Raw genomic sequence first — 13,577 nt, 5'->3', positions numbered from 1 at the left:
TAAAAAGCTAGAATGCTGACATCAATTGACAGATCAATAACACTGAAGTTATACAACGTGGCAACATAATGTTCGCGCATTTGGTCGTCCGTCACTATGTGTCTCTTTCGTCCGGGTAAGTACCCAAGCTTTAGTAATTGCGTTTGGATTCTCTGATAGGATCACGAGGCCCATGTTGTTTGATTCTTGGAAAAATTGCTATTAGGCTCTTGTTGGCCTGTCTTTATATATGTTGCTATGCAAGGGTAAAACCACTAAGAAGAAGTGGTCGCTGAAAGGTGGTATCATTGTATGTAACCTGCCGGTTTAGGGTTTTCTGAGTCGATCGACTAATAGAACATGGGTAGATCTCCTAGCCTTTGGAGTTGTTCAAAGCAGAAGGACGGTATCAATCGCGGGGCGTGGACTGCTAGTGAGGACAAGATTTTGAGCGAATACATTAAAACTCACGGAGTTGGTAGATGGAGATCTCTTCCCATCAAAACAGGTGACCCATTTCCCCTATTTCCAAGAGTGGAAATAAAAAATAAAAACTCATCAATCTGTCGGATTATAGAAAGCATTTGTTAGAGATTCCAAGAGAATTTCTTTTAATTAGAAGCTTCTATTATAGTATATCGAGCTTGAGCTGAAATATTTGTTTTGCAGGTCTCAAGCGATGTGCAAAAAGTTGTAGATTGCGTTGGGTGAACTATCTTCGTCCAGATATTAAGCGCGGAAATATTTCCCCTGAGGAAGAGGAGCTCCTCATCAGATTATATCGTCTTCTTGGCAATCGGTATGCTAGTTACAATCTTTTACAGTCCGACAATGTAATACTGATTGGATGCATAACTATTTAATCTAAAAATTTTGCAATGGATTATATTCTTCACTCTTTTTGTTTTTATACTGTAAGTAATGCTTGACCTAACTTATTTTTTTTAAACAGCAAATCAAAGCATTGACTCACGGTCATCCTAATGCTAATTGCAGATTGATATCGTAGAATCTTAAAACATTTCCAATCTGGATAAGTTGAACATTAACATGCTACTTGATACCTAATATTTAAGATGATATGTTAAAAATTGGAGTGCCATTAATATCACATTATAATGTGCAGATGGGCTTTGATAGCAGGGCGACTTCCTGGTCGAACAGACAATGAAATAAAGAATTACTGGAACACCCACTTGAGCAAGAGGATCCAAAAGGGTGAATTCAAATTTCAGAATCATTTCAAGAGAAAGGACATGCCTTCTTATTCTAATTATGGTGAAGACAGAGTCGTAGATAAGAATATTAATGTTGCTCAAGATATACCCGCAAAAGCAACAGGAGAGATATCTTGCGCAAGGGCAGTAGCAAAAGTAGACAATCTTGATAAGTATAATCATGACAATGTGCTGGTTACCCACGAAGGTATTAATCAAGAAGGCGGCTTGAGAGCAGCAGATGATAATGTTGTGGAAATAGATACCTCCAAATCATGGCTCCAATTATTGTTAGAGGATTGTATGGGAGAATATCACTACAATGTATTGCAACCAAACAGCATGATAAACACCAAGTGTGGAACCGATTACGATAACCAGCTCCCCTCTCCTTCCCTCGGTGGAGATATACTATTGCAGGAAAATGGTGCTTCTTCTTGTAATTTCTTTGACCAGGAGTTCCCGCACTCGAAGGAATTTATTTCCCCATATTCCGATAACTGCCTAGATTTGTGTGAGCCATCCTTCGTTATTCCATACAACACATAGCATATTAGCAGGTCATGGCCACATTAGGTAGTGATGGGTTTATTAAAAGAAATAATGGCCATGACCGAACTATGGTCTGGTAATGATAGTCGCAGTAAAGTAGTAGTCTGGACTACTTGATTCGCCTTGGAGTTTTATAACATATATTTCTTACAATTATATTATGGAGTTGTTTAATTATGAAGATTATTTTTTCTTAATCTTGTTAAAGAATTTTTTATTTAAAAACGTATTTTTGATGGCGATTGATTGTCTGAAAGCCCCATAAAATAGTCCAATTGTGGAGAATCTGCAACTCAGATTCGAACCATTGTATGCAAATTCGACCGAATAATATGCTCGGATGGCCGTATAACAGCTAGACTACGGATTACATTATTTTACGCCGCCCAAGATTTCTCGTGACGTAATATCTCGCATGAACGAGCGGTTTTGTACCCTAGAAATGTGTGTAAAACGTGTTACGTGCATCTCGTAATTCATCCCACGGGTTCACTGAATCTACTCCATTTATATCCACTCAATTTAGGCTTTTCCTATTTCTAACCTTATAACAAAGTAAATGAGTTTTGACATGCAAGCCAAATAGTGCTCGCACTCTAAGTGAGAGCACGTGAATCCAGATAGCAGTGTGGAGAATCTACTCCATTTATATCCACTCAATTTAGGCTTTTCCTATTTCTAACCCTATAACAAAGTAAATGCTCTTTGACATGTAAGCCAAATAGTGCTCGCCCTCTAAGTGAGAGCAAGTAAATCGAGATAGCAGTGTGGAGAAAAAAAAAAACATTATTTAGCTTATATGTCAAACCGCATTTACTTTGTTATAAGATTGGAAATAAGACTTTCCCTCATTTTATATCCCTCTGTCCTCTACCATATCAACAAAGATGACGCGTTTGGGTGACTTAATTACCACATTTGAATGTAATTATTTTGGGTACCATGTTTTTCCAATTCTTTCACCGGACAAAATGATGTATCATCCTGATTCGAAGCTCGGGTTCGTAATCATGTCAAATTTGAGTTAAAACATCGTAAAATTAAAAGGTTTTACAGATTCGTGATAACATTAAAAATTATATTTATCTAAATTTGAAGCTTTTGATTTAAAATTAATCTTATAGTAAATTTAGAGAAAGAAATTAGCATGGCTAAAATAATAAAAATGAAGTATTAGTGCTTTTATAATAAAATAGGGTGTTGGACCATTTGTAAAATACTTTACTATAAAACAATTTATCTTTTTGCAACACTAAAAATTAGATGACGGTAAACGCTTTCATCATGGATATATTAAATTTCAATTTCAAAATGTTTTTAATATTAATCACGATCTTATTAACCAATAGAAAATATACATAAAATTGCTTTAAATCTTTTTCTACGTAAAATAAAATTTTAAAATTTAATAATTAAATTTTTATCATATTTTTCAAAGTATGATAAATTAAATTTAATCTAAATGAATAATAATAATTTTCTTCAACAAAAAGAAAAATAATCAAAATGTAAATTTTGTACAAATTTAAACAAAACATCTACACGAAATCTATTATTATAACACCACTGTAAATGTGAATTTTGTACACATTAAAACAAAATATTTACAACAAAAATAAAAACAATTTGAATGCAAATTTTGTACAACTTAAAACAAAACTTCTACACCAAATCTATTATTATAACAACAAACTAAATGCGAATTTTGTACAAATTAAAACAAAACCTCTGCAACAAAAAGAAAAACAATTAAAATGCAAATTGTGTACAAATTAAAACAAAACATGTGCATCTAATCTATTAGTAAACAAGATTAAGCCTCAAAACTCACAAACATATGAACTTGAAAAATGTAGCTTTTCAATACTATAGTAGACTTTTACATGGTTAGCATCCATACCCATTCATTTTTAAATCATTAGATGCAAGGCCATTGAAACTTCCCTATTTTTATGTTAATTATTCAATATGAACATGCCACATTTAAGATATTATTCAATCAAATCCAAGTCTCCATAGACATTCTTTTAGGTGCTCAATATATCTAGTGCTAATTAGACATTGAGTAAGTGCTTTCTGTAATAATTTGTTAACTAATGAGTAGCTTATATTTTCATCATATTTCTTGATAATTTTTTTATGTTTCTTCTAAATGATAGTCATATGAAACAAGAATGATAGTTGCATAGCAACATAGTCCTTGCCTCTTTTGATAGTTATTGATATTTTTGTGATTAAGGCATTGCGGGGTTCGTGCTTTGTTCTTATGAAAACGATATTTTGTATTTGGTGACACCCATTTATGCAATATGATTACATGTCGATTTGGAAAAATGGGAGATTGATTGAGTTCATGTGACAATTCATGATCTCGATTGGATAATTATATTGTTTGACATCCATACTGATGCATTCAGAGTGGAAAAAGTGGAGGAATCAACTCACGAGACTGTTTTTATCGACAGGACCCAGTTTGGAATAATGGGGTCTGAAACCTTTCGGGAGCATTTTGAGGCATTAAATGATCTATTTTGGGGGTCAAACTTTTTCACTTTAGTACCACACCATTTCATGTTGTACTACATATAGAGATCTTTCCAAACAGCACAACAAGCACATCAATTGAAGTCTGTATGAAAAGTTATCCCACTCGGAAGTTGACCTTCCTGTTTTCACACCTATAATTCAGGAGGATGTCATGTCAGCCCCCATTATTCATGGGAAAGGGGCTAGCCACGTGTTTATGATGTATAAGTATCTATAAGAATCTATACCGTAACTTTAGTTAAGAGTTGATGTAGTCAAAATTAACCACTAGTAGCCTATAGGGTTGTGTTATAACTGAACCACTAAGAGGAAGACACATACCATTCTTTTGAGAGAATTTTGTTCCATAAATGAGAAAACATAGTCAAGAGAGATAGGAGGTAGAGCACACAAAGAGGATTTGTGCATTGTAGTAGCCCACAAGCCACAAGCATTACTTATTTGTACCTGCAATCTTATTTTCCATAAAGAGAAAGAGAGTGAAGCAACATAACCTTCCAACTGGGTTTTCTCCTGAAAGTGCTTTTGAGAGAATATTTTATATCTTATGTGTGTGTGTGAGCTTATTGTTTCCATTCTCTATTTTTCTATATAATTTCCATTCACATGCAGGCACTAGGTACAGTTAAATCTACAGATCTTGAAGTTTAAATAAACTGTAATAATGTAGAATTTTCAGATTTCTAATATAATATTATCAGATCTGTTGTGACAAACTGTCCAATGGAATACCCATGACAGTTTACAGATCACTTTGATAAAATGAAACAATATGTGCGAGAAATGTGTGGAGGTGCATAAGTGGGGGTATAATGTTTCAATGATGTTCGACCCCATATTGTTGGATATAACGGGTGTGAATGTGCTAACGGGGAATGTGTGAAGAGGTGCATAAGTGGGGGAATAATGGTTCAATTCCGACATTGCTAATGATAAATATAATTCTATTAATGTCGGTGAGAATGGAGTGTTGTGCACAAGAAAAAGCGTGCAGAGAAAGGAGTAGAAAATTTATTCTGTAATGTTTTGTACTTCTCCATACATTCCCGCACACTACATATTAATCAAATAGTTAGCATCTCTGGCTTATTAATGTTTGAGGCATGAAAAAAATAGGTTACATGTATATTGGGTGTGAATAAAAAGGTATTTTGTACGTGGCGACACTTCCTATTTCTTGAATCTTGATTATGTATTGGTTCAAAAAAATGGGAGATTGAGTTCACGTCACAATTCGACAAAACATTTGCGTGGAATGGAACATTGTTCAGGAGAAGTGTGTAGAAGGGGGAATGTGTTTGGAGGTGCAAAAGTGGGGGAGTAATTGTTCAATGTTGTTCTTCCCATCACAGTTGGATAGAATGAGTGTGAATGTGCATAGGAGGAATGCCTGTGGAGGTATGGAAGTGGGAAAATATTGGTTCAATTCTAGCATTGTTGATGATAAATATAAGTTTATTAATGCATGTGAGGAAGAAATGTTGTGCGGGAGAACGAGTGTGAAAAGCAAGGAGCATCAAATTTCTTCTGCAATGTTCCATACCTCCGCATACATTCTTGCAAACTACATGTTAATCAATTAATTAGCAGTTTTGGCATATTAAATTTTTGGGTGTGAATAAATTTGGTTACATGTATATCAGGTCCGAACTAAGTGTGCGCGATTAACTTATAATGGTTCTCTTGAACATATTTCTGAGCCATACATGAGTCATGTTACAAAGTTGATTTAAAACTAAAATTGAATTTTTTAATTATTGAATTTAAATATTTGTACCTGTTGACACTTCCTGTATTACAATTTTCTATGATTGATATTAGCCGTGGAGCTTGATGCACATTCTTTATTTTTTTACAACCAATAACCATTACATAATTCTTTAAAGTAAATGCTATTAAGCATTGGAATGATAAACTGATTATGAGTCAATTCGCTTAAGAAATGTGAAAATAATCAAGAAATGTATCTCAAATGATGTGGAAATTTCTGTCTTCCAATATGCAAAGTGATGACATATTCACCCAAAACAATCAAACACGACAAGATGCTTATGTCCAATGGAATATCCATGACAATTTACAGATCAATTCAATAAAAATAAACAATATGCGGGAGAAATGTGTGGAGGTGCATAAGTGGGGGTATAGTGGTTCAATGATGTTCGCCGCCATATAGTTGGATATAACGGGTGTGAATGTGCTAAGAGGGAATGTGTGCAGAGGTGCAAAAGTGGGGGAATAGTGGTTCAATGTTGACATTTCTAATGATAAATATAATTCTATTAATGTCGGTGAGAATGGAATGTTGTGCACAAGAACAAGTGTGCAGAGAAAGGAGTAGAAAATTTATTTTGTAATGTTCCGTACTTCTCCATGCATTCCCGCACACTACATATTAATAATTAGTTAGCATTTTTGGCTTATTGAAGTTCGAGGCATGCACACAATAGGTTACATGTATATTTGGTGTGAATAAAAAGGTATTTTGTATGTGGTGACACTTCCTATTTTTGCAATCTTGATTATGTATCAGTTTAGAAAAATGAGAGATTGATTGAGTTCATGTTACAATTCGGCAAAACATTTGCATGGAATGGAACATTGTTTAGGAGAAGTGTGCAGAAGGGGGAATGTGTTTGGAGGTGCAAAAGTGGGGGAATACTTGTTCAATGTTGTTCTTCCCAGCATAGTTGGATAGAATGAGTGTGAATGTGCATAGGAGGAATACCTGTGGAGGTATGGAAGTGGGAAAATAATGGTTCAATGCTGGCATTGTTGATGATAAATAGAAGTTTATTAATGCGTGTGAGGAAGAGATGTTGTGTGGGAGAACGAGTGTGCAAAGCAAGGAGCATCAACATTCTTCCGTAATGTTCCATACCTCCGCATACATTCCTACAAACTACATGTTAATGAGTTAATTAATAGTTTTGGCATATTAAATTTTGGGGTGTGAAAAAATTTGGTTACATGTATATCAGGTGTGAACTAAGTGTGCACGATTAACTTATAATGGTTCTCTTGAACATATTTCTGTGCCATACATGAGTCATGTTACAAAGTTGATTTAAAACTAAAATTGAATTAAATTATTGAATTTAAATATTTGTATTTGTCGACACTTCCTATATTACAATTTTCTATGATTGATATTAGTTGTGGAGCTTTATGCACATTCTTTATTTTTTTACAACCAATAACCATTAAATAATGCTTTAAAGTAAATGCTACTGAGCACTGGAACGATCAACTGATTATGAGTCAATTCACTCAATAAATGTGAAAATAATCAAGAAATGTATCTCAAATGACGTGGAAATTTATGTCTTACAATATGCAAAGTGATGACATATCACCCAAAACAATAAAACACGACAAGATGCTTATGTGTCCAAAATATGGGACACATGGAAGTATAACACCCTAGCAATATGAGACTTAGTTATTCGTTTTCGGTGCAAATTCATAGTGTATCATTTAGAGTTTGCAAAGAGCGTGGCTTGACATAATTCGTAAGATGGGGAACCTTGTGTCATTTAATCAAAGAATTAGTGTGGATCTTTATTCCATTAACACATTCATTGTTATAGGGGCTAAACACAAGCATGTTATCCATATCGTTTATACACGTCCACAACTAAAAATGCTCACTACATAGTGCTAAAATTAAGAATTATTTGGAAAAGTAAGCATTTTTCTTTCCATAATGAATTTTCCAATGTAATAAAACATTAGAGTTAATGCCTATAACCAGAGCATTAATCGATGTACTTCAACAAAAATATCATACCATGAAACCTTCTTAATGATCTCAGGTTGCGTATAAATTGTTAAACGAATTTAATACCAAAACATGTGAGAAAGGACAAGTGTGTAAGGAACCCATTTATGGAAATGTTGGGTGTGTGTTATATTCTTTTCCTGTTTGTTACGACGAACGCAGTAGAGAGATCACAAGGAGGCAGTGGCCCCCATACAAGGGGTTTGGGGTAGCACCTCGACAAATTTTTTTTGGACCCTATATTAAGTGGCAGACCTACCTATGGTTTTGTGCATGGATTTCGCACATGGTTTTAGGCATGATTGTTTTCTGCCCATAGTATTTTGTAGATCTGGTCAAGGGAACTAGGGTTATGTTCTAATCTAGGGTTAATGGATTGAGGTTTACGAATGCTTCAACATGTATATATATGTATTGTAACATTGAAAGGAACATAATGAAAAATCAATCCGATAGTCTCAGTTTTAGGATCCGAAGGAAAATATCTGTCTATATTCGTTTTATGTTTTATGTTCTCACCATTTTTTATTTTTTATTTTCGGAATTTGTATGTAGGTAATTTCTGTACAGGGTTAAAACCTACATTTGGTATCAGAGTTGTTTTGGTTTCAAGCGAATTCCTTTTTTATTGAGAGGTCTTGCTTGGTCCTATGGTAAACCTTGTTTAGTGGGAGATCTGCGGGATCGATTCTTGCGGTGAAAGAAGATGGCAAGGAGTGGAAAGATAGAGATCGAGTAATATAATGGTCAGAGTTTTGAGTTGTGGAAACTCGGGATGGAGGATCTGGTAGTGGATAAAGATCAGTGGATCACAGTAGATCTGAGTGCTAAACCAACAACAATATCAGCTGAAGATTGGGTGAATTTGGATTGGGAAGTAAAGAGCACAATACAGTTGTGTATCTCAAATTCAATATTGTTGAATGTATCAGGGGAAGCTACGACAAATTATTTGTGGGACAAGTTAGGGACTTTGTACCAATCAAAGTATCTAGAGAACAAATTGTTCCTACAAAAAAATATGTATAAAATGAGGATGAAGGATGGAGACTCACGACATAGCATATGAACACCTTTAATACTGTGGTAAGCTAGTTGTTATCTATTGATATTAAAATTTCAGATGAAGATAAGGGCATCAATTTGTTGTGTTATCTACCAAATTTGTGGGATAGTCTGGTTGTTGCAATAGGTAGCAATACAACTTCCTTGAAGTTTGATGAAATAGTCTCATCCTTTCTATTAGAGGAGATGAGATGAGAAAATATGGAGAGCTAGAATGGAGATGCCTTGTTTGTATGAGGACAGTCCCTGAACAAAAATAAAAATAAGTCCTTGAGTGGCAGATCTAATTCTAGAGGGAGATCTAAATCTCCTGAGAAAGGAAAGGGATCTAATGATGCTCCTTTTGCAAAGGCGAAAACCACCTCAGATGAAGGTGGGGATGTGTACTTGGATTCTTCTTCAAGTACACATGTAGATAACGAGGCATGGTTGATTGAATCAGGTGCATCCTTTCACTTCACTCCCCATAGGGAGTGGTTTTGCGAGTATGAGAAATATGTTGGTGGTGATGTCTTCTTAGGGGATAATAGGAAGGACAGAATTGTTGGATGCAGAAAATTCAAGCTAAAGTTGCAAGGTGGAAGGATTATAACACTTCCTAGTGTTTTGCATATTCTTGCATTGGCCATAAATCTGATTTTTGTATGCAATATTGATCATGTAGGTGTAAAAACATTGTTCGTGAAAGATCCTTATAAGATGGTTCGGGGAGCACTGGTATTGATGCGGGGAGTTTAGATTGGAACTCTGTAAAAGGTTTTAGGTAACACTATTATAAATGGGTGCAACACTTCTGTGGTTCCTGAAAGTGGAGTAGAAAATCTAGTGGTCTCTGGAGAAAAGACCATGCTATGGAATCAAAGGCTTGAACATATTGGAGAGAAATTGTTTGAATACTTCATTGTAATGGTATGGTAGAAGGTATGTCCAATTTCTCTCTAGATTTCCATTTATATGAACATTTTGTATATGGGAAGCGGAATCGGGTGAGTTTCCACTCTAGTGCTAAGAGGGTGAAAGGGATATTAGAGCTTGTGCATAATGATGTGTTTGGACCTGTGTCGGTTCCATCACTAAGTAAGTCTATGTACTATGAATCATCTATAGATGACTTCTCAAGTAATACATGGAAAGTTTTCCTCAAGAAGATATTTGAAGTCTTTGATAGGTTTAAATAATTTCAGGCTCTAGTGGAAAATGAGAAAAAGAAAAATATAAAGGTGTTGAGGACGGATAATGGTGGAGATTTCTGCAAAAAGGAATTTGAAGAGTTATGTAACAAGTGTGGTGTAGCACGACAGAAGACTACTGCATACACACCTCAACAAAATAGAGTTGTAAAAAGAATGAACATGACATTGATGGAAAAGGCAAGAAGCATGTTCAGTGGTGCCATGTTAGGACATGAATTATGGACAGAGGTAGTGGGGACTACATGTTACCTAGTCAACATACCACCTTCATCAGCGTTCGAGGATAAGACTCCATATGAGGTATGGAATGGTAAGAAACCCTGTCTTTCACATCTGAGGGTATTTGGATGTGATGCATATGTACATGTTCTGAAGGACAAAATAACCAAGTTGGATAGTAAATCTGAAAGGTGCATATTTATTGGGTTTGAGGATGGTTTAAAAGGCTATAAGCTTTGGTACCTAGAAACAAGGAAGGTTGCGTACAAACAAGATGTGGTGTTTAGAGAGGTGAAATATCTTATCAAACATGGAGTCGTACCAAAGGAACCTAAGAAGACAAAGTTTGAGTTAAAGGATGAAGTCTAATCAAACTCTGCAGCAGAACAGGAATCAGAAGATCAAGAGACACAAACTCAAGCTGTGAGAAGAGTAGTTCAAGAAAGAAGTCAGCCAAAAAGGTATAGTCCGTCCGCTTTTTGTTCAAATTTTTCTTTATCTATTACAAATGATCATCCCATAACTGCCAGGTAGGAAATAGATTCAGAGGATGAAAACTCTGGAAAGAGGCAATGGTTGATGAAATGGCATCTTTGGACAAAAATTAGGCTTGGGATCTGGTGGAGTTTCCAGCTCGAAGGAGGCCCATTAGAAGCAAATGGGCATTTAAGAAGAAGATGAATGTAGAAGGAAAAGTGGAGAAATACAAAGCTCAGTTGGTAGAAAAAGGTTATTCCCAGGTGATGGGAATTGATTTTGGTGATATTTTTTCTCCTGTTGCCAAGGTAGATTATATTATATTAATTTTATTTGTTTTTGTTGCTTTTGATTTTGAGGTAGAATAGATGGATGTGAAGACAACATTTCTTCATGAGGATCTGGAAGAAGAGATCTACATGACACAACTTGAAGGCTTTGTGGTGAAGGGAAAGAAAGAAGTGGTATGCAGGTTAAAAAAGTCTTTGAATGGGTTAAAACACTCACCAAGGATGTGGTATTAGAAATTTTATACATTTATATGTGGACTTGGCTTCACCAAAAGCAAAGTGAATCATTGTGTGTGTTTTAAATTAATTGGTGATCGCATTATTTATCTGGCCTTGTATGTGGATTATATCTTCCTAATTGGAAATGACAAAGAAATTATCTAGGATTTGAAGATGCAATTGTCCTCGTAATTCAACACGAAGGATCTTGGTGCTGCAAACTATATTTTTGGGTTGAAAATTAAACGAGATCAGACAAAGAGGAATCTCTAGCTAAACCAGAGGAAGTATATTGAGACAATACTATAGAGGTTTAATATGTAGGATAGTAAACTGGTGAAGGTTCATATTCCTATAGGTGTAAATTTCTCTGTTGAAAAATGTCACAAGACACAAGAACAAGAAGAGGACATGTCATGTGTTCCATACGCAATTACAGTCGATAGCCTGATGTATGCAACGGTATGTATTAGACCACACATTGCACATGTAGTGCAAGTATTGAGTAGGTTTATGTTAAAACCAGGGAAGGAGCCTTAGACAACGCTAAAGCGGGTTTTCAGGTATTTGCATGGAACTAGTGATTATGGTATGTGGTATTAAGGAAGATGAGGATTGGATAGAGTTTTAGACATTCGTGGTTTTGTTGATGAAGAATGGGCTAGAGATATGGATCAGAGAAGACATGCAAGTGGGTATGTGTTTAAACTATTTGGAGGTGCAGTCAGTTGGATGAGAAAGAGATTGTTTATAGTGAAACTTTCAACTACAAAGGAAGAATACATGGCATCCACTCATGGAAGCAAGGAATCATCTTGGTTTCAGAGATTGTGTTCAAGTATGGGGTTAGTACAATGAGCTATAAAGATAGACTGTCACAACCAAAGTGAAATTTTCTTGGAAAATAACCATGCTTGTCATTCAAATACAAAGAACATTGATGTTTAGTACCACTTTGTGAGGGATATGGTTGAGGACAAAAAGGTGTTGTTGGTAAAGGTGGACACTTTGAAGAGTGCTACAAATGCATTGACGAAGTTTGTGAGTACTAGGAAGTTTTCATGGTGTAGAGAAACAATGAGTGTTGTAGGGATCAACCAATGACTAAGCTCTCTTATGACACCCTGTGTGGAAAAGAAAACAATAAGTGGGAGACTGTTGGGTGTGTGTTATATTCTTTCCATGATTATTTGCATGCACGGGGGGGTGATATCCCCCCTGTTCATTGCGTTGGGCATAGCAGGGGGTGAAAGGGGGGCAATAGCCACCCTGCACAAGGTCTAGGGCAGCGCCCCAGGAAATTTGTTTTGGAACCTATATTAGGTGGGTGGACATACCTATGGTTTTGTGCATGGGTTTTGCACATGGTTCTGGGCATGATGGTTTTCTGCCCATGGTATTTTGTAGCTACGGTCAAGGGAACTAAAATTATGTTCTAATCTAGGGTTAATGGATTAGGGTTTATGAATGCTTTGTCATGTATACATATGTATTGTAACAAGGAACATAATAAAAGGTGAATCTGTTAGTCCCGGTTTTGGGATCCAGGGGAAAATCTCTGTGTATATCTGTTTTATGTTTTATGTTCTCACCATTGTTTATTTTCTGTTTTCAGAATTCATATGAAGGTAATTTCTATACAGGGTTAAAACCTACAAGAAAAATTATGTCAAGATGAAAATGCTTGCAGAGGTGTGAGAACGTATCGTTATGGATACTGACTCTGATACAGAGGACTTTGCACCCAGTATTAAAAAACTAATTATGGATTAGTCGTACTATTAACATCTATTTAGCGAATCGATTTGTGATCTGGCCATTTTTCGAGTGCTATATAACATTGTTTTTGATGCATTATGTAATGAGTACTGGTTGTAAACATATTAAGAAGATCCTATACATCCATATTATAAAATAGTATTTTCGGCATTCATTCCACAAACCAATGCATAATCAACACATCATTCGAATGCTTAATAAAATTTATTGCTTGTAAACAAATCAAGAAGATGTAGTGAATGTATGGAGGGGGAATCTG

The 13,577-nt window shown here is 35.4% G+C and overlaps 1 pseudogene across 1 annotated transcript; it reads left to right on the top strand.

Annotated features, from left to right (window-relative positions):
- The first annotated feature begins 301 nt into the window (after window positions 1-301).
- LOC149256525 (transcription factor MYB1 pseudogene) lies at window positions 302-1,745 on the top strand (annotated as a pseudogene). The gene is made up of 3 exons (XR_016265519.1): window positions 302-487; window positions 649-778; window positions 1,106-1,745. The product of XR_016265519.1 is annotated as a transcription factor MYB1 pseudogene (transcript).
- The last annotated feature ends 11,832 nt before the right edge of the window (window positions 1,746-13,577 follow it).

The sequence above is a fragment of the Pinus tabuliformis genome, chromosome 7 (assembly GCF_031772625.1).
Source record: "Pinus tabuliformis cultivar Carrire ecotype Pingquan chromosome 7, CPIR1, whole genome shotgun sequence".
Taxonomy (NCBI): Eukaryota; Viridiplantae; Streptophyta; class Pinopsida; order Pinales; family Pinaceae; genus Pinus; species Pinus tabuliformis.
Note: the sequence above shows the minus strand (reverse complement) of the source record. Positions and strands in the feature narration are given on the sequence as shown.